The following is a 22,449-nucleotide window of genomic DNA, read 5'->3' as shown; positions in this document are numbered from 1 at the left end:
TTGATAAAAACTGTTTCACCCCATTTTATTAGGCATAGATTAACTCATTTTTAAAAGTCCCAGTATAAAAAAAGAAGCGATGATTCAATACAAGTTTATGTAATGCATTATATAATAGTGTACTGAAACACCTGGGGGCTTCTTTTATTTTCCAGGCAGTCAGATTAAGTTGATTGGAGTTAGGGTGCATCAAACACCCCTGCTATTGTGTGAGTAGATCCATTTTGTGAGGAAGCTTGTGACAATTGCCCCTGACCACTTCCAAAAGAAGGGATTCACCACAATCATCTTGGGTGATTCTTTCTGAATCTTCAGAAGTACCTTGGATATAAAGGGGGAGAGAAACATACAGGAATATTACTGCCCATGGAGAGGAAAGGAAAAGCCATCTTGCATGGAGTCCTAGAGCAGAATTTTGCAAACTGATTGCTCAGAGAGGAGACAAAAAGGTCTAGTTGAGGAACTCAATAGTTGATCAACTCTTGGAAGCCACTCCCCCCCAATTCAGTTTCCATTCATGAAGGCCTGACATTTACCTGCTTAGCTTGTCTGCCACACAGTTTTGCTCTGATGGCTTTTATGGGGTAAAGACCTGGTTCCCCCTTGCTTGTTGCTGTACCATGACTGTCCTACTGTCTGTAAGAACTTAAAAGAGGTTGAGGGGGACCAAAGATGATTCACAGAGTTGACTGCCTTCTTCACAGCAAAAAAGTTATGTACTCACCATAATGTTCCACGTGTTGTCCATCTCGCCCATTCTTCACTGGTTGGGTCCGGAACCGATGCTCCGTTACGACTCGGCCATATACAAAAGCTCCAGATCTTCCACTGGCTCACAGCTGTATCCCTATCCTATTATGCCTTAGGAAAGTTTCCCAGATCTTGTTTGCTGATAACAATGGACTATTTTAACACTTTATCGAACAATGAAGAAGGTCAGAGAACATTACTTGCCAAATGTCACCTCTCAGTCCCCAAGAGCCAAAGGCTGGGGGAAGGAGGGTGGGATGTTAAGAATGAAGGCGAGATGGACAACACGCATGGAACGTTATGGTGAGTACATAACTTCTTTATGTGATGTTCTCCTATCTCGCCTTCATTCTTTACTGATTGGGACAGCATCCCTAGCACCATATTTCTTGGACAGCTCACGGGAGAATATTCTTCAGTACAGTGGACCCAAAAGAGGCCCTGTTCCTGGAGGCCAAATCCACTTTGTAATGAGTGATAAAGGTACGAGGCCTTGCCCATGTTGCAGCAGCACAAATGGCATCAATTGGTAGACTAGCACGAAAAGCAGAAGCTGCTGCTATGGCTCTCGTAGAATGACCATTGGCTTTACAGGGAAGATCTTTGTTGTCAGATTTGTATGTAAAAGTAAAACAATCTGATAGCCATTTTGAAAGTGTGACCTTAGATACAGGAGCAGCTTTCTTAGCTTCTGAAAATGAAACAAATAATTGATCAGATTTTCTGAAGTCCTTTGTCCTATGTTAGTAGAAAAATAATTGTCTATGTACATCCAGTTGGTGTAGCATATATTCTGTCTTGTTGCCACAGTTGGGAAAAAACACTGGTAGTTCTATGGACTGATTTAAATTAGACTCTGAGCATACTTTTGGTAGGAAGGATGGGTTTGTTCGAAGTGATACTCTGTCTTTGTAGAAAAGCATGTAGGGGGCTTTAACGATAATGCTTGCAGCTCTGAAACCCTTCTAGCAGAAGTGATAGCAATCAAAATAATTGTTTTCCATGTCAAGAACTTTAGATCACAGAATGATGCAGGTTCAAAGGGGGGGGGGATCAAACAGAACAAAGCAAAACATAGGTCCCATGGTGGTAGAGGGGTCTTAATAGGTGGATCTTAACAAAATAGTGCCCTTCAGGAAGGCTTTGCACCCAGCCTGTGAGATATCAAATTTAGGGCTAAATCACTTATATGAAAATTAGATATCGCTGCTAACTGGACTTGAATGGTAGCTGCAGCTGCTCCTTCATTAAACAGCTTTGTTAGAAATTCAAGAACAGAACCTATAGGAGCAGAAAAGGGATCAATGTGATTACTTAATGCCCAGGAAGAAAATCTTTTCCATTTGCTCATGTATAGTTTTCTCATTGAAGCCTTATGAGATGAGATCAAGATATGTTTCACAGAAGGAGAAAGGTTACGGAGCCTGGCTATATTTGGAATTGGAGCAACCAAGCTCTCAATTTGAGGGCTTGAAGAGAGGGATGGAGCGTTTCCGACACATGAGTCAGAAGGTCTGGAACTGGGTCCAGAACCCAGGGCTCCTCCTGAAGATGAGGCCAAAGGAAGGGGAACCAAACTTGATGAGGCCAGTATGGGGTGATAAGAAAGAATCAGATTGCTTCTCAATGAGCTGGCTTTGAATAACTTTGGGTATGAAGGGAAAGGGAGGGAAGGCAGAGAGGAGACCCAAGGGCCAATCGTGTAGAAGTGCATCCCCTGGTGACTCCCCTGGAGGGGGGGATTAGGGCAAAATAGCTCCTGCATTTGGCATTCATGGATGTGGCAAAAAGGTCGCAGCAAGGCTGGCCCCATTTGCAGAAAATCATCTCCGCTACTTCTTGTTTTAGGGAGCACTCATGAGACATCCTAATTGCTCTGCTGAGTTTGTCTGCTATCATGTTGGATTTCCCGTGGATGTGCACTGCTATCAGAAAGCGTTGGGAGGAGGTCGCCCACTGCCATACTCTCAGGGCCTCTCCCTCCTTGTTTATGTACCAAACAATTGACATGTCTGTCTGTACTGCAATAGTTCCCAGCAGAAGAGAGTCCTGAAGTGTCTGCAATGCCAAAAGCACCACTCTTATCTCTAGAACACTGATGTGCAAATGGGCCTCATGATCCTGCCAAGTGCCTTGCTCTGTCCTTCCCAAATAATCCCCCCCACCCTATCTGGGATGCGCCCGTGGTTACTGTGGTTAAAAGCTGTGGAAGGATAAAAAGCCGACCTGATGTCACGTGAGTGGAGTAAATCCACCAGTGAAGGTCTTTTTTGCAGGACTCAGTTATCAGAATTTAGTGAGACATGGGTAGTTCCTGCAATGACCACTAAGTTAATTAACAAATGAATAATTAATAAGGAATTAAGTTTATCGCTGCTGCCATGGTTCCCAAGACTTTCAGAACTGTTCTTACCTGTACTCTTTTCTTGGAAAGAAGGTTTAAGACCTAATGTCACAGAACTAAAACTCTTTCTGGAGGAAGTTTTGCCATCATTTTTGTTGTGTCTAGATCTGCCCCAAAAAAATGATAAATTGAGATGGCAACAAAGCAGATTTTTCATAATTTATTGCGACTCCTAGGTGAGAGCAGTGAAGTAATTTGGTGTCTTTTGCTTTTAGTAGTAGATGCTTGGTGGTGGCGGTTAGGAGTCAGTCGTCTAGATACAGAAACTCTGAATCCTAGACGTCTCAAGTGAGCCATGACCACTGCTATACACTTGGTGAACACTCTGGGGGGGCTGTAGTGAGACCAAAGGGCAGGGCTCAAAATTGGTAATGGCTGGCTCCCAGCCGAAAGCGCAGATAACTCCTAGATGGCCTGTCCATCTTTATGTGGTAGTACACATCCTGAAGGTCTATACAGCACATCCAATTGTCTTTTCCCAGAAAAGGAAAAATCGACTGCAGTGATCCAAAATGGGCCTCCAGTAACCCTGTTCTCTTTGGCACTAAAAAGAACCTTGAGTAAGTTCCAGATCCTATTTGGTCTGCAAGGACTATCTGGATGACTCTTTTGTCTAGCAACTTTTGAATTTCTAGAGTTGCCTCTGACTGGGTGGAAGGTCCGTGGTGTTCTTTATGTTTGGGACGGGAAGGGAAAAGAGTATAAAGTAGCCTCTGGATACGATACTTTGTAACCACTTGTCTTTTATTTCTAGCCAGGCGTCTGGGTACAAAGATAAACGACCCCTGACTGCCTCCAGAGATGGACAGGCAGGCATCCTTTCAGGACAGCTAAAAGGGCCTACCAAGGAACGAATCCCTGTTGCCCTAATTTTATGGACGCCCTCTGCCACATGGACAGCGTCTCCCATTACTATTTCCCCTTCTGCTCCTGGGGGATGTGTCACCACGTGTGCCCTGAAAAACTCTGGGATTTTCAGAACCACAGCTTTCCTCCCTTTTGACCTTTTGGGTAAGCTCAAGAAGGTAGGGGAAAAATGGACTCCTATGGCAGAGAGAGTTTTTCTTTCTTGCTCACACCTGGTGAGTGTGCCCTTAACTTTTGACCTGAAGAACGATGAGCCATTGAAGGGGGCATTAACATAGGTACACTTAAAGGGTTCTGCAAAGTCATGCAAGCGCATCCAGAAATATCTCCTCCTGAACCTGCTGCCCTGCTCGCTCCATCTACTGCATAAGAAATAAGCCTCATGGAAGAGATAACCACAGAGTTAAAGGTGGATAGCCGACAGGAAACCTTGCCTGATACTCCTGCAGCTACTGAACCTTGTAGAGTATCCCCTAGCTCCTTGAGGAGATCTTGCTGTAGCCTAGTAAAGTGCATTAGATAATTCAGCAATCTGAGTGCAAAAGTCACTGAAGAGAACATGCGCTTTCTGTATCTGACCATCGTAAGAGACTCCTTGTTTGGTGGATGGACAGACGAAGATGTCTCTGAAAGTTCCTTTTTGGTGGCTGCCACCATCACCACAGCATCCACTGGAACACCCTTAATAAGAAACTCCCTGTCTGTAGGTGCAGTAATAAATTTGTTTTGCCTCCGAGGAACAGGTTCCACTGAGTCTAGAGACTCCCATGCCTTTTGACTAACGAATTTCATGAGCTCGTTGAAAGATGAAGGCACCCAACTGGCAGAAGGGGGAGACCTGAAAGCCTTCAGGTATACAGACTCTCCAGAAGGGTTGATGGGCTTCTAGCTGCCTCTCTATTTAAGGATTTTTAGGATGTCAGCAAAGGAGACATCCTCAGAGGGCGACCGTGGGGACCATTCTGACTCATCAAGGTCTGTATCAGAAGTGACAGGCTCCTCTGGGGTGTCTAAATACTTCCTCTTGCAAAGTCTCTTATGAGGGACCTCTTCAGAAGGGTACTCTGGAAAGGTGTTGGAAGAGAGGGGTCACCCGATGGGGCATCCTGAGGCCTAGGATCTCCACATGTCTGTGGATGGTGTGGTGCCAAGACAGATGCCAGTGCCTTTGGGGGAAGAATGTCAGGACCCAAGAGTGGAGCATTCTGCGGAGACAGCACTCTCCTCATCACCTCGAAAGCCCCCCTCCCCCTGATCAGACACCTCCGGCTCCAAAGAGCCACAAGGCATCCCCATAACCAAGGGGGTTGGCTCCAAAGCCAATGTAGGAGCTGAGCTCACCCACGCCGAAGTCCCGAGAGGCAAACTCGGATCCGAAAAATGTCTGCTCTGATTCTTCTCCTCAGACCTGACCAGACAGTGTCAGCTCCTAGAGTTCAGATGGAACAGAGGATGTCAGAGCAGATGTTGGGCCCAAAGATCTTGGAACAGGTCTCGGCACAAACAGTTCCACTACAATCAGTTACAGACATTCTGGCTCAGAGGTACCAGGTCAGCTCAGAGGGGGAATCTATATCGAAGGGGAGATCCTGGTCAGTTCCGAATCCTCCTGGGTTGAAGCCAACAGCAGTTTGGCCTGCACTAGTGTCCTTAAAAGTCTGCACACCACCCGATCCACATCATCATGACAAAGACTCCTGGAGGACCGACAGAAGGGCAGGAGATCTGATCAGCTGCAGTAGAGGTGATCTTAAAAGTAGGAGAGACCAGTACCAATGTGGGGACCAGCTCCGTATTTCCAACTTTATCGGCACAGTTACAGAAGGAGCCAATGACAGAGATTTTCTGGGCCCAGCAATCTTCGGGTCTGGAGATGCAATGCTGGTCAGCTTTTTTGCTGGCTCCAAGTGAACAGAAGGAAATGAGCTGTTTCCAGATTTGTCAGACCTCGAGGAAGGAGACTTGGTCGATTTTGAAGTGCCCTGACATTCTGCTAGCATTTCGGTGAAGGGGGACTTTTCAAGCAGCACTCCAGAACTGAAAGAGTGGCAAATTGAGCAGGATTCTTGCAGATGCAATGCTTCAAGGCATTATACACAGGTGACCCCTAACCGGTAAAAGCCGAAAGACACAAGTGTGTCCATCCATGATAGACTTTTCTGGCTACATTTCACACACTTTTTGAACATAGAGAGCATGCAGTCAACAACAACAAATATAAGAAAGGTATACAAACTACTTAACAGTCTAGAAAAAAAAACAATGCTATCACTCTATATATATATATATATATATATATATATATATATATATATATATATATATACACACACACATATATATATATATATATATATATATATATGTATATATATATGTATATGGGATCTGGACACATGCTCGACTAGCATATGTCTGAATCACAAAACACCGAACACACACACACGAAATCGCTCAACATCGACAAGCGCTCTGTGTGTGCGCGCCTGTCAGACTACAGTGCAGGTAAGGGAAAATTCCCTTTTCCCCATTGTAGTGTGATCTCGGAGTGAGAATATTAAAGTAAGGGGATGTGGGGGGGTGAAGGCCCCCCTGCAGAAATGTAGATTTTTTTTTTTGAACTACACATACATGGAAGCGCTTTTTGATGTTAAGCGCTTTCGTGCATGTGTTCGGTGTTTTGTGATTCGGACACATGCTAGTGTCCTAGACCCATTTTAAATATATATATATACATATATATATATATATATATATATATATATATATATACATATATATATATACATAAATATATATATACATACATATATATATATATATATATATATATATATATATATATATATCCATACACACATACACACATATAAACTTTTCTTTTTAATTTTAATTTTTTTTTTTAAACAAGAAGAAAACCAACCATAACAACTACAGCAGAAGAAGGGGAAGGGGTGGCAGTTCTCTAACTAAAAATGATGCTGCCTAGTCAAAAGGGGGGAAAGAAAGGTAATCCTGTAATTTAAATGGGCAATGGCAACTCAAACGAGCTGCCGCTTTAGGTTAGGAAGAAGTAACAGAAGTAACTTTTCTTTACAACACTCTAAATTAAACAAGCAAGAAAAAAAAGATAGCAAAGAAAGCCCTCTTAACTAGAAACTGACTTTAAACACTAAATTTAAGCTGGGATATGGTGATAAACACAGGCCTAGTGAAGAAAAATGACAGCCAGAAGCAAGGCAGAAGAGTGAACTCTAACAAGATAACTACTAAAACTCTAATCGTTAATTTTTTAAATAGCCAAAACACAAAGTTTATTAATAAGTAAAAAAAAATTTTCCAACTTAGCCAGAGCCAAAATAGAAGCACCCGATCCATTTAGCAGCAAACGAGATCTTGGGAGCTTTCCTAGGGCATGAAGGGATAGGGATATAGCTATGAGCCAGTGTAAGACCTCGAGCTTTTGTATACAGCCAAGTCGGAATAGAGGATCAGTTCCGGATCCAACCGGTGAAGAATGAAGGCGAGATAGGACATCACATCATCTCTTTTATATTTAAGGGCTTGTATCTGTCCTTGGTGTATAACACACCTTGCAATTGTATCCCTCCTGAAACTGCTTCCCAAGCAAACACTGAGGTGGTCTCTAAACATTTTCTTTCTTTAGCACACAAAAGCAACCTTGAATAAAAACCTTTCCCAAACTGGGAAGGAGGAACTAGCTCTATTATTCCCCATGACAACATATGTTGAAGGACAGGAGAGAAGTAAAAGAGATTGGCCTGGTGGATGAGAAATCACCCACTGGAAAGGACAGATTTACTCACACTGCCATCTGTAACCTTGACGAATGCCCTTCAGAATCAATTTGTATGAAACTATCAGTTTCCAAAAGCCAGAAGTGGGTATTCAGACTTACCTCCTCAGTTGGGGGAAGGGAGAAAAGACCCCTAAAATAGTCATTCTGACTGGTTAAACCTTCCTTAGTGTTTTGGGGGTTCCTGTATTCTTTTTTGGGCCCCTTACCATTTTTCTTAAATTAGAAGTTATGTACCTACCATAACGTTCCATGTTATGTTAGTTGTCTTCTCTCGCCTTCTTTCTTGCTGGATGGGTTCGGAGCCGATCCTCGGCTCCGACTCGGCACTTGCTAAGCTTGAGAGCTAATTTTACCAGCTCGAGACAACCCTATATCCCATGATGCAAGGCGGAGACTACCCAGATCTCGTTTGGTAGCTAAAGAAACAGCAATATTTTCTTCAACTGAAGAGGAGGAAGAAAAATAACAATACTAAATAACATCATAACCCTCTAGAAAGGATCAACGTAATCTAGTGACACTAGAAGTTGAACAGCTAGAAAAAGGGAATAACCTCTTAATAGAAGATGCATAATCTTCCCGGTCTGACCAGGCTGGGGGATGGAGGGCGGGACGCAAGAAAGAAGGCGAGAGAAGACAACTAACATGGAACGTTATGGTAGGTACATAACTTCTAAATGTTAAGTTGTCAATCTCGCCTTCATTCTTGCTGGATGGGACCGTGTCCCTAGCACCTCTATCCTGGGTGACTCAATGGAACAGACTCTTGAGAACGGTGGAACCAAAATCCACTCTGTCTCTGGAGGCCAAATTTAATTTGTAATGTGAAACAAAAGTATGAGGAGAGGCCCATGTGGCTGCTGCACAAATAGTGTCTATTGGAAGTCTAGCTTGAAAAGCTGTAGATGTAGCTAGAGCTCTGGTAGAATGGGCTTTTGGGTTAGAAATCAACTCTCTGCCTCTGAGCTGATAAATGTAAGTGATCACAGAAGACAGCCATCTAGATAAAGTTACCTTAGAAACTGGAAGGCCTTTCCTGTTCTCTGCATAGGATAGAAACAGTTGATCAGATTTCCTAAAAATTTTTGTCCTGTCCAGATAATATCGGAGCTGGCGGTGAACATCGAGATAATGTAACTTTTGTTCCGCTCTATCAGAATAATGCGGGAAAAATACTGGAAGATCAATGGATTGATTTAGGTTCATCTGCAATGCCACCTTTGGTAAGAAAGACGGATTAGTCCTTAGAGATACCCTGTCTTTGTGGAATATTAGATAGGGAGGGCGAATACAGAGAGCATGAAGTTCAGATACTATTCTGGCAGAAGTAATGGCAACTAGAAAAAGTGTCTTCCAAGAAAGAAATTTCAAAGAACAGGCAGCTGCAGGTTCGAACGGGGAAAGAATCAAGGATGTTAAAATTAAATTTAGATCCCACTGTGGTGGGGGGTCTCTAATCGGAGGTTTCAATAAAAAGATACCTCGAAGGAATGCCTTGCAAAGTTTGTGTGACATAATGTTGTGGTCCAAAAAACCTATATGAAAATTTGAAATGGCTGCCAGTTGAACTTTCACTGTGGAAGAAGAGGATCCTGAATGAAAAATGTCAGCTAGGAAGTCCAATACCGAATGAATTGGAGCAGTATAGGGGTCTATGTTCTTATCTTTTGCCCAGAAAGAGAAACGTCGCCATTTACTAGTGTAAATCTTTCTGGTAGAAGATTTTAGGGAAGCTACTATGATATCCCGTACAGGATTAGAAATCATAGGAAGCCTGGCTAAGGATGGAAGTGGAGCAACCAAGCAGTGAGGTTGAGAGAAGGTATGGATTGGTGCAGTTGACCCGACTGGTGGGTCAGAAGATCTGGAACCGGGTCCAGATGCCATGGCTGTACCAAGAGGTAATGATGTAGGAATGGAAACCATATCTGTCGAGGCCAATAAGGGGCAATGAGAATCAACTTGGCTCTCAAGGCGGTTGCTTTCTGAATTAGCTGAGGTATCGGCGGAAAAGGGGGAAAAGGCATAAAGAGGTCCCCGGGGCCAATCTTGGGTTAGAGCGTCTCTGGGGGGATGGCCTGGAAGGGGGAAGAGAGAGAAGAAGTCTGGACATTTGCTGTTTTGAGGTGTAGCGAAAAGGTCGCAGCAAGGAAGGCCCCACTTCTGAAAAATCTCTTCCGTCACTGACTGTTTGAGAGACCACTCGTGAGGCATGAGAATAGCTCTGCTCAATCTGTCCGCTATGATGTTGGATTTCCCGGGGATGTGCATTGCTCTCAGAAGCCGGTGAGAGGAGATTGCCCATTGCCAAAGTCTGAGAGCCTCTCGACACAGTGGATAGGACTTGGTTCCACCCTGTTTGTTTATATACCACACTACGGACATATTGTCCGTTTGGACTGCAATAGTTCCCAGGGGAAGAGAGTCGTTGAGGGCTTGCAACGTTAAAAGCACTGCTCTCATCTCCAGAACATTTATGTGCAGATGGTACTCGAAAGGTTGCCAAGTGCCATGGACCATTCTGCCCTGATAATGCCCCCCCCACCCGATCAGGGAGGCGTCCGATGTAACCGTGGCAACCGGGGCAAGAGGAACAAATGGTCTGCCTTGATGGATTTGAGGGGACGATATCCACCAAGTCAGATGTCTTTTGCAAGTTGGAGTTACTATGATCTCGTGACGCATGGGAAGTTGTTGAAAAGACCATTGGGTGAATAGCATCCATTGTAGAAGACGCATTTAAAAGCAGACGAGGGGAAGAAGCGTTACGGCGGCCGCCATAAGACCCAGTACCTTCAGAGCAAATCTGGCCTGAATTTTGTTGCGGAGAAGAATTACCTGGACATGTATTTGAATGTCCAAGATCCTTTGGTCTGTTAATTTTGCTGAAAGTTGTACGGTGTCCAATCTTGCGCCTATAAAAGTAATAGATTGACAAGGCGACAAGGCAGATTTTTCGAAATTTATAGAAATTCCTAGCCCTCTGCAAGTGTGAATGGTGTAATTTCTGGCTTGGAGAAGTTGATGCCAGGTGGTGGCAGTGAGGAGCCAGTCGTCTAGATATGGAAACACCTGGAATCCTTGACGTCTCAGGTGAGCCGTAACCACTGCCATGCATTTGGTGAACACTCTGGGGGCTGTAGTGAGTCCAAAGGGCAGGGCTCTGAATTGGAAGCGACTGGTCCCCAGCCGAAAGCGGAGAAATCTTCTGGAGCGTCCGTGAATTTTTATGTGATAGTACGCATCCTGAAGATCTATCGAGCACATCCAATTGTCCTTGCCCAGAAAAGGCAGAATGGAGTGAAGCGTGACCATCTGGAATCTTGATTTCTTTACAAACTTGTTGAGTTTGCTCAGATCTAATATTGGTCTCCAGTCCCCTGTCTTTTTTGGAACTAAAAAGAACCTTGAGTAGATTCCAGATCCTATTTGGTCCACTGGGACTGGCTGGATGGCTCTTTTTACTAGCAGTTTTGATATTTCTAGTACTGCTAGTTCCCTTAGACCGGGTGGAACATCTGGAAGGGTTCCCTTTTGTTGAATTGGGGTTTGAATAAAAGGAATTTTGTAACCCTCGGATATAACTGACTGTACCCATTTGTCTTGAGAAAGGGAAAGCCAGGCTATTGGGTACAGCGATAATTTTCCCCCCGACTGCCTCCGAAGGCGAACAATCGGGCAACATCTCAGGGATGCTGGAAGGGTTTGTCAGAAAGAGGCTCTCTGCTACCCTGATTCTGCGGACCACCTCTGCCCCTAGGGCGTCTATTATTGTTACACCCTCTGCCTCTGGGGTAAACTGACTTGCGTCAGGCGTGACTCCTTGAGATTTGCGGAACCACATTTTTCCTCCCTTCTGTCCTTTGGGGTAAGGTCTAGAAGGGGTGGAGAAATGGACTCCTACGGCAGAAAGAGTCTTGCCATCTTGTTCGCATCTAGTCAAAGTGTCTTTCACTTGAGGTCTGAACAAGGTCGAGCCATCAAAGGGGGAGTTTGTGAAGGACGCCTTGAAGGAGTCTGCAAAATTACAAAGCCGCATCCAGGACTGACGCCTTAAAGCCACTCCTGTGCCTGCGGCCCTACTCGCTCCATCGGCTGCATAAGAAATGAGCCGCATGGAGGAGTTAGCAATGGAGTTAAGGATTCCTAGCTGTGAGCTAATCTTATCCTGAGACCCAGCAGCTGACGGATCCTGTAAAACTTCTCCCAACTCTTTAAGAACATCTCTTTGAAGGCGGGTGAAGTGGCATAAGTAGTTCACCGATCTCATGGCAAAAGTCGCTGAAGAAAAAATCCGCTTACCGTACCTGTCCATAGTCCTAGAATCCTTGTTAGGAGGATGGACAGGTACTGAAGGATCAGCTAACTCCTTCTTGGTGGCAGCAGCTACCACCATGGCATCAACTGGGACACCCTTTGTTAAATATTGTCCATCTTGTGGGGCCGTAATAAATTTTGAAGGCCTCCTAGGGATAGGTTCCACCGAATCCGGAGCCATCCACGCCTTCTGAGCCACTACCTCCATGAGAGGGTCGAAAGGCGGAGACACCCAGGAGGTGGAGGGTTGAGACCTGAACGCCTCCAGGTATACTGACTCGTCCTCGGAAGGATTAAGGGAGGGCCAGTTCCCCCTCTGCTTAAGGATTTCAAGGATGTCTGAAAATGAGACATCCTCAGAGGAGGACCTTGGGGATCCCTCTGAATCATCCAAGTCAGTATCTGATGTAGTAGACTCAGGGGAGTCTAGATGTTTCCTCTTACATGTCCTCTTACGCGGGGTTCCCCTGACAGATCAGGAGAAGCCTCGGAAGAGGAAGATATTCCCAATGGGGAAACCTGAGGCGTTGGATCTCTGGGTCCGGGAGCAAGAGAGTGGGAAGAGACGTCAGCAGGCACTGTAGTGGGAGGAGCTGATGGAACTGTCCGTTGACTAAGCCCAGGGACTAGTACACTCCTCATCACCTCGAAGGCTCCCCCGTCAGAGAGACCAGAAAGTTCCCGCTCCGAAGAGATAGGAACCCCAGGCCTCACCGAGAGGGAAGGCTCCGAGGCAGATGTTGGGGCCGAGCTCACCAACGCCAAAGCGCCGAGAGGGAGAACGGGGTCGGACAAGGGTCCGATGCCACTCGCCCCCTCGGAGCCGACGAGAGAGACCAGACGCCCGGATCCCTCCAATGAAGGTCTCAAGGAGGAAATCGGAGCAGAGGACGACGGAGCCAAAAGGGGTGGTGTCGGCTCCGAAGTCACAACGGTGCCGGTTCCGAGGAGCTCCGGCTCCGAGCTCTGTAAGAGAGTCGAAGGAGGAATGTATGGTGGATGTGAAATAGCTACCGTCTGTTGAGATGGGCTATGGAGTATTTAGGCCAATGCCTGAGACTTCAATAGTCTACTCACCACTCTCTCGAGGTCGTGATCAGACAGCCTGGATGACCGAGAAGAACGGCTCCGATGGCACCTCTCCGAGAGCAAGGGTGATCTCGGAGCCGAATGTATAGATTCCACTGAAGGGGATCGAGATCTCTTTTTTGAGATCAATGGAGCCAACGGAGCCGAAGATACGTCGGCTCCAGCCAGAGCCGACACTGAGTGTCTGGATTTGACAGTATCGGTGCCGGATGGAGCCGATACTGAGACTGGTAAGGTGGAAGGATCGGCTCCGGCCAGAGCCGATCTCGAACCTGGTGAGGATGAACCCGAAGCAGACGGCTTGGAAGTCTGAGCTGAAGGCTTAACAGGTTTCGAGGGCTTCCCCGGTGCCGACTTAGTTGGGGAGCTCTCGGGCTTTAATAAGCCCCTTAATATCAGCTTATTTTTTCGCTCCTGCAGGACTCTTGGGCTGAAAGCATGACAAATAGCACAAGAGTCCTGCAGATGCGAAGGTCCCAGGCAATAAACACAAGAAGTGTGACCGTCTGTCAGAGACATCTTCTGACAGCACGAGTCACACTTCTTGAAGCCTGAGACCTTAGTGTCCTTCGACATGACTGTGTCGAGGAAACACAATAGTAACACACACACACACACACACAAAACACTCAGTCCAACAATTTAAATTAAACAGGAATAACACACAGTCATACACAAACAATCCCTGACAGGAAAAAATTTTGGGAGGGGAAGGCTTAATGCCTAACTAGGGAATAGGGCTAAAGTAAGTCGTTAGGTTAACAAACACAAATATATATATAAAATTTAAAGGGGGGTAGACGAAAAGTCTCAAAAACTGTTCACTTACCTAGAGCTGGTAAAAGAAGACACCTCGTTAGCGAAGTGGCAAACGAGATCTGGGTAGTCTCCGCCTTGCATCATGGGATATAGGGTTGATTCGAGCTGGTAAAATTAGCTCTCGAGCTTAGCAAGTGCCGAGTCGGAGCCGAGGATCGGCTCTGAACCCATCCAGCAAGAATGAAGGCGAGATTGACAACTTAACATCATCTGTTTACCAGCATTTTGCGGACACTTTTTTTTTAGTTTCTTGCTAAACTTAGATGAGGGGTTAGAGAATCCATTAGAAAAATATGAAAAAGGAGAGTTTAAAAATCTTAGAGATTACCTGTATCAGCTTAGCTCCCTCATCACACTTTTTTTGATAACCTCTGCAACACAGGAACCAAAAACTAAGTCTCTATACAAAGGAGAATTTGAAATCTCAATTTTCCCATCATCTGGGAGGTTCTGAGAAAGCATTTAAACAAAAGTCCTCAAAACAGCACCACTGGCCATAGCTCTGGAAGAAGTATCAACAGAGTCAAACACAAACTTTGAACAATGAGTTGTAACCTGTAAAATGGAATAAATTAAATCATTCAAAGCAGATTTTCCTCACAAGAAGAAAAGTACAGTTTTGTACCTACCATAAATGTAGATGTTCGAGTGCTAATACAGCTGCAGTCATAACAGATGGGTTATCCTGCCGTCAGGCGGGTCCTCGGTCGGCCGAATTCCAAGTCTAGGTCCGGCGTCGGATGTTGTCGCTTCTTCTCTGACGTCAGTGCGGCAGGGGTATAAAAGAACCAGCCACCGCCATTTTCTTCAGTTTTTCTTGCCCCAGATGTCAGGTGCCCCCAGAAGGAAGGCAAAACATACATTTATGTAATGCAATGCAATATAATCAAACAACAGTAGTTGCAAGCAAATACACCATAAAAGAATACCCCAATCAGGTTGTATGAGGAGGTGTTAGCCATTAGGCCTGTCCCAAGAGGGGAAGGAGGGAGGGAAACCTGGACTGCAGCTGTATTAGCACTCGAACATCTACATTTATGGTAGGTAAAAAACTGTACTATGTTCATCGTGCATACAGCTGCAGTCATAACAGATGGGTAGAATCCCAAAGCTAAAAAGGGGTGGCAGGCACTAAGTGGAACTAGGAGGAGCAAGGATGCCCTGCAAGACTGCAGTGGCAAAGCCCGCTCTAGATTTGGAGTATAATGGTAGGCGATAGTGCTTGGAGAAAGTATGTACAGAACTCCAAGTGGCTGCTTCCAAAATATCTTTGGTAGGAACCCCCCTGAGGAAAGCTGCAGAGGTAGCTGTGGCCCTTGTGGAGTGAGATCTGATGCCTGTAGGTACAGTTTTACAGTGAAAAGAGTAACAAAAGCGTATGCAGTGGGCTATCCATTTTGAGATTGTCTGTTTGGAAATAGGCTTCCCTTGAGCACCTGTAGCATAGGACACAAAGAGTTGCTCTGATTTTCTGAATGGCTTTGTTCTGTCCAAATAATAACGAAGCTGTCTGTGAATGTCCAAGGAATGTAGTAGTCTCTCCCCTTCGTTTTGTGGATTAGGGTAAAAGGTAGGTAAGTGGATAGCCTGATTCAAGGCTACCCTGGATATTACCTTTGGCATAAAGGAAGGGTTGGTTCGTAAGGAAACTCTGTCCTGATGGAAAATGATGAAAGGCTGCACAGCCATGAGGGCTTGTAGTTCCAAAACCCTGCGTGCTGAGGTGATAGCCAGAAGGAAGGGGGTTTTCCATGACAAATATTGCAGTTCTGTTGAAGCAGCTGGCTCAAATGGAGGCAGGGTCAGTTTTTCTAGAATGAAATTGAGGTTCCAAGCAGGTACTGGTTGCTTCCTTGGAGGTTTTATATTCTTAGCCCCTCTGAGGAACTGTCTTAAGAGAGGGTGAGAGAATAAAGGAGGATCAGTGTTGTATTGAGCAGAAATGGCTGAGGCATGGATTTTGATGGAGGAGAATGAAAGTCCACTGCTTAGCATCTCAGCTAGGTACTGTAATATTTGAGGTAAATTCAGTATTCCAGGATTCTGACCCTTTTTCTGATTCCAGGCACAAAACTGTTTCCATTTTGCGGAGTAGGCTTTTCTAGTAGAGGGCCCTCTGGCCTCCAAAATGACATCCTGCACCTCCTTGGAGAGTAGGGTCTGTTGTGAATTTAAGGAATCCTCCATGCGGCTAGATTGAGTGTGTTCAGCTGACTGTGAAGAGTTTTGAAGTTGTGCTGAGTCAATAGAAGAGGCATTAGAGGCAGGATCCATGGTGGGGAATGCGTCAGGCTCCTCAGGAGTGGGTACCAGTGTTGTCTTGGCCAGTCTGGAGCAATGAGAATCATCCTTGGTCTGTCTGCTCTGGCTTTTAATAGAACTTTGAGCAGCAGAGGAAGAGGTGGAAAGGCATAAACTGTCATTGTTGTCCAATTGAAAGAGAGTGCGTCCACTTTCCAGGCCTGTGGATGGTAGGTCCTTGAGCAGAATTTTGTCAATTGGTAATTTCTGTGGGTAGCAAAGAGATCTATGTCTGGCCTTCCCCATGCTTGAATTATCTTTGTAAAACTTGAGGATGCAACTTCCATTCGTGTGGATCTGTCATATATCCGCTTAGGATGTCTTCCAGTGTGTTTTCCTTGCCTGGCAGGAATTGTGCTTGAAGTTGGATTTGTAATTCCAGAGCCATGTTCCAAAGAGACATGGCTAGCCTGCACAGGGGATATGAATGGGTTCCTCCCTGTTTGTTTATGTACCACATCACTGTGGTGTTGTCTGTCCTTATCAATAGCTGGCCTGGGTGCAGTAGGTCTTTGAAAGCCATAATAGCATTTATTACTGCTAGCATTTCCTTTTGATTGATGTGTAGGTGCTTTTCTTTTTGGGACCATTTGCCCTGAATGCAATGATCTGTCATGTGGGCCCCCCAGGCGTAGTCCGAGGCGTCTGTTGTGATGATATGATTTGCTTGAGGCAAGCAGAATGGAAGACCTATATTTCTTTGGCATGCTTGACCCACCACAGAAATTCCTTTTGGAGGCATGGAATCAGTGGTATAATTGTTTCCAAACTTGGCTGTGTTGAGACCATAAGTTTTTTAGGTACCATTGAAGTTTCCTCACATGCAGCTTTGCACATGGGATTAGCAGGATGCAAGATGCCATGAATCCCAGAGCCTGCAGGATTTTCCTTCAGTCAGCCTGGTGAAGGTTGCCAGTTTTCTGAAGTATTGAGTTAGTTGCCCTTGTTTCGCTGGCGTGAGGTAGGTCATCTGGGTGTTTGTATTCAAGCTGGCACCCAGGAAAATTATTGTTTGAGAGGGTATTAGTCTTGATTTCTTTTTGTTGACTGTGTATTCCAGAGAGTTCAACAACTTTATTACAAATGCCAGGTGTTTCAGAAGTATGTGTTTGTTGTCCGCTTGGATCAGGCAGTCGTCCAAATATGGATATACTTGTATCCCTTGAAGTCTGCAGAAGGCGATTACTGATGCCAGGCATTTCGTGAACACTCTAGGCGCAGTAGATAAGCCAAAGGGCAATGCAGAGAATTGATAATGGGTTGAACCTGCAAGACATCTGAGGTATCTTCTGCAATTTTGTCTGATAGGGACATGTAGGTATGCCTCCTTGAGGTCCAATGTTACCAGCCAAGACTCCTTGCCCAGCATGGGAAGAAGCTGCTGTAATGTGAGCATCTTGAATTTTGGTACGAGTAAATATGTGTTTAGGATGGATAGGTCCAAAATAGGTCTCCAATCTTTGTCCTTCCTTGGTACCAGGAATAGTCTGGAATAAAAACATTGACCCTGTTCTTGTGCAGGTACCTCTTGAATAGCTTTCATGTCCATGAGAGCTGAAATTTGTTTTTGCGCCTCTGCCCTTTGATTGTGTGGCAGGTTTGGCATGTCTCTCATTTTTGGAAGGGTGCGAAAGTGGAATCTGTAGCCTCTGTCTATAATATCCAGGATCCATTTATCTTTTGTGACGATATGCCAATTTTTAAAAAATAATGCCAGTTTTCCGCCTAAGGGCGCTGCCATTACAGCTTTGCTTGGCATGCAAAGGGGAAAGTCATTGGTTCTGCTTTCTGAATGGCTGTGAACTATCCTCACCACCTCTTGGTGTAGGTGCTTGCCATTGTCTGCCACTAAATGATCCTTGAGATTGCCCTCTACCCCTCGGGCACCTGTATCTACCTCTTTGAGGTCTGTCCGTGGCTGGAAAGGACCAATTTTCTGAAGGCCAATTTCTACTAAAACGTGGAGGTTGTACCTGTAGGAAATCTTTCACTGTTTGCATTGATTTTGCCTTTACCTCCATTTTCTTTAATACCGCCTCAGCTTTAACACCAAACAATACATCTTTTTGAAGAGGTGCATCTAGTAATTTAGCTTTGACATGGTCTGGCAAGGTTTGCTCTTTGAGCCAAGCATGTCTACGTATGACAGATCCTGTAACAGCAGCTCTACATGAAGCCTCTAAAGCATCAAAACCACATTGCAAGGTATGTTTACCCACTTGTTCTGCACTATGCAACAAATCCTGTAACTCCTTCAAATCTGGTTGTTCAGGTTGTGACATTTTGCTTTTCAACTGAGATAACAAAAACTGTTGATACTTTAACATATGGAACTGACAGTTTAATGCCCTCATGGTTGAAGTGGCCGAGGTGTATACCTTTTTCCCCCACCTTTCTAAAGCTCTGGAATCTCTTCCTGAAGGTAATGGATTTTTGGCAGTGGAGGCCTTAATTCCCTTGGGACCCTGTGAAATAGTTTCTGGGTCAGCCGCATGGCTTTTGTATAGGAATTGGTGTGAATCAGGAACCCGGTAATACCGGTCAGGCTTGACTGGAGCTGGAGGTAAAGAATCTGGGTTAAGGCTGGCCTCTGAATACACATCATCTAGTATGTCTAAGACAGGAGGGATAGCCAGAGGCCTGTGCTGAGGGAGCAAGAGGAAATCCCTGAGCCTTTTCTTGGAGTCTGAGTAATCTTGGCCTTCCCAGTGGAAGTGTTCCCTCAAGGTATGCAAGGTTTCCCCAAAAGAATAGTCCTCGGGGGGGGGGGGCAGAGGGAATGGACTCCTCTGCATCAGAATCTTCAAAAGGGGAGTAAGAATGTTCCTGGTCTTCAGAATGTTCTGAAGTAATGGAGGCCTGGTCCGAGGAAGGGTATTCTTCCTCCACTCTGGGCCTTTTGTCCGAGGGGGGTTGAGAACCCCTGATAAGAGTATTCAAATCCTCAGCCATTTTGAGCATCTGTTTTTTAGGCATGGGGCCTTGAGAGGGGCCCTGTGGAGCTTGTCTTTTAGTATGCATGGCTGCCTTAGATTTAGTGAAAGCCTTAATGGAAAAAGAAGAAGGCCTGAAGACACCTTGAGAGGTGGCAGGCCTGTCTAAACTCTGAGTTTCCCCGCCAAGAGTGGTGTCGGTATCTGTAATCGGGGTGTAGGCCGAGGACCCTGCGACCTCGGGCACAGAAGACACCGCTAAGGAAGTGTCATCGGTAGTCAGGGGCTGCGTAGGCACCTCGCTGAGAACCGGAGCACCTGTAGTAGGCTTTAGCGTGGTGTCGGTAGAAGTCGTGGACCTCGTATGTCAGTCCTTATCTTTGTGTCTTTTACTCAAAACTGGAGTCGGAGTATCCGACGACATAATGTAATTAAATTTTTTGCCAAAATAGTGTTGGGCGAACTCCGCCCATCGCTTAATAGTGCGTCTGTTGAATGTAGCACAAAAACGACATTCCGAGATGTCGTGGTCTGGGCCTAAGCAAGGAATGCAGAGGGAATGGAAATCCTTATGCGGTATTTGCTTCCCACAAGAAATGCAATTATTAACTTTGTCTGACATCGGTCTGAGGCAAGAAAAGTTTCCCCAAGGGGGTACTTAGCTTTCAAGAAGACTTCGGTTGAAAAATATTTGTAATCTCAGGAGCAGGCTGACCGGCACTTGCGAAATGCTTCTGCTTTGGGCACCGTGCGTCAAGAAAGACTGAAGAAAATGGCGTCAGCTGGTTCTTTTATACCCCTGCCGCACTGACATCAGGGAAGAAGCGACGACATCCGACGCCGGACCTAGACTTTGGAATTCGGCCGACAAAGGACCCGCCTGACGGCAGGATAACCCATCTGTTATGACTGCAGCTGTATGCACGATGAACATCTGCAGACAAAACATTCCCCCTTCTTTAGGGAAACACTCATCTCTCTCTCTTATATTTTACCAAAAAACACCTTATAAGAAGGATCAACAGCCTGAATTTAAACCCTGAGCCAGATCTAGTAAACTATTCCTGTCTAGAGAAATTTGAAATGGGGGGGAAGCAGATGCATGTTTATTTTTCTGTTTTTTTTTCAAGAAGAATTGGGCCAACAGTGTAGTTAACGGCAGCAATAGCTTCCCCAGAGAGGAGTTCAATATTCTGACTATACAGAGAAGCCTTCCCTGTTCCCTCTCCTAGGATAAGGCAAAACAAGAGTCACGGTCCCTTGTTCACTGAGGAGTCCATAAAAGCCAAAGAGGACATGGCTAATTCTCAGTCCACAGTGCCTGCAGGTGCTACACAAGACAGATCCAGGCTTAAAGATGAGTGGTCTGAGGAACCAGCTTTGGCCACAGCAAAGTCACCTACCCAAGGCTGAGGCAAATTATTAGCCTGTTTGTTTAACTTTTTCTTTTTTTGAGGCTGGAAGAAGGATCAACTGTGAGACCAGTAGTTTGTTCCATAGTCAAATGAATATAGTGCCTCTTTCCCGGGGAAAACAGGCAGCATAAGGTGGTAAAAATGTAAAGTTGTTAAAAGTCAATTTTTCCTCACAAAATCAAAGTAAAAACATTTGGGAGGCCCTCATGGAAGGATATTCCAGAGTACTACACAGCCAAAGACCACTCTGTTCCTGGAAATCAAATCTAATTTGTCATGAGGAATAAAGATGTGAAAATTAGTCCACGTTGCAGCTGCACAAATGACATCTAAGTAAGTCCTTAATGAACCAGAAGGCTAAAGAAAATGTCACAGGCCTCATGAAATGAGCTCTAGGAGGTTTGGGCAAGGATAAACCTTTTTTACCATAAACAAAGGAGATATAATCAGTTAATCATTTGGCCAATGTAACTTTGGATGTTGGTTTACCCAATCTGTTAGGAGAAAATGAAACAACTGGTCAGATTTCCTGACGTTTGTGGTTCTGTAAAGGTAAAAGCGAAGTTGTCTATGCACATCCAAAAGGTGGAGCATATACACTCCCTTATTTGAAAAGTTAATAAAGAAAACTAGTAGATTAATGACCTGGTTTAAGTTGGACTTAAAAGCTGCTTTTGGAAAGAAACATTGATTTGTTCATAAAGACACCCCTGTCTTTATGAAACCAGGTAAGGAGGTTTAGAAGATAGAGCCTGGAGCTCAGATACTTGTCTAGCTCATGTAACGGCAACTGAAAATATGATTTTCTAAGACACAAATTTAAGGTCTGCTTTGGCAGAAGGTTCAAAGAGAGCTTCTGTCAAGGCCTAAAGCACAATAGTTAAATCCAGAGGAGTAGGAGGATCCTTTAACAGGGGTCTAACTAGAAGGGCTCCCTTAAAAAAAGCTTTAAACAGTTTAGATGAGGCCAAGGAATAATTATTTTTACTGAGGTGAAAGTTATAAATGACAGCCAACTGAACTTTATTAGTTGAAAACTAGCCTCTTCACTGAAAATTAAAGCTAAAAATTCAAGGATAGATGGCACCGGTTCTGAAAAAGGATCTAGGTCCTTGCTAGGGGCCCAGAAAACAAATGTTTTCCATTTACTCTTGTAAATCTTTCTAGTAGAAGCTTTTTGACAGGATAACACTATGTGGCAGACTTGGGAGGACAGCCTGGACTGTCTACCAATCAATAGAATTGGAGAAACCATGTGGTTTGTGTGAGGCCTGCTAAGTCTGGATGAGTCATACTCATCAGGTGAGACAGGTTGTCTGTGTGGGATCCAGTATCCAGGATGGATAGAGAAAGCGAGACCAGAGGTAGGGAAACCAAATCTGAAGAGGCCAAAAAGGGGCAATGAGGATTACTGTGTTCTTCCACCAAAATGCTTTCTGTAGAAATTTGGGAAGTAGAGGCAATGGCGGATAAATATAAAGACCGGAGGGCCAGTTGTGGACTACAGCATCTCTTGGTGACTCCCCTGTTGGAGGGATAAGGGCAAAGAACTTGCTGCACTTTTTGTTGAGGGAAGAAGTGAATAGGTTGCAGCCTAGTTGGCCCCATCAACGGAAAATCCTCTCCACTACTTAAGCATTGAGACACCACTTGTGAGGCATCAGAATGGACCTGCTTAGTCTGTCCACAATCACACTGGATTTTGCCAGGATGTGTGTTGCTATTAGAAAACAA

General features: G+C 44.9%; 1 protein-coding gene across 1 annotated transcript in view; it reads right to left on the bottom strand.

The window, feature by feature from the left end:
* JAK2 (Janus kinase 2) overlaps positions 1-22,449 on the bottom strand; it is a 2,444,284-nt gene that overhangs the window by 659,819 nt on the left and 1,762,016 nt on the right. The gene's annotated exons all lie outside the window — the stretch shown is intronic.

The sequence above is a fragment of the Protopterus annectens genome, chromosome 2.part0 (genome assembly GCF_019279795.1).
Source record: "Protopterus annectens isolate FY-2018-M chromosome 2.part0, PAN1.0, whole genome shotgun sequence".
Taxonomy (NCBI): domain Eukaryota; kingdom Metazoa; phylum Chordata; order Ceratodontiformes; family Protopteridae; genus Protopterus; species Protopterus annectens.
Note: the sequence above shows the minus strand (reverse complement) of the source record. Positions and strands in the feature narration are given on the sequence as shown.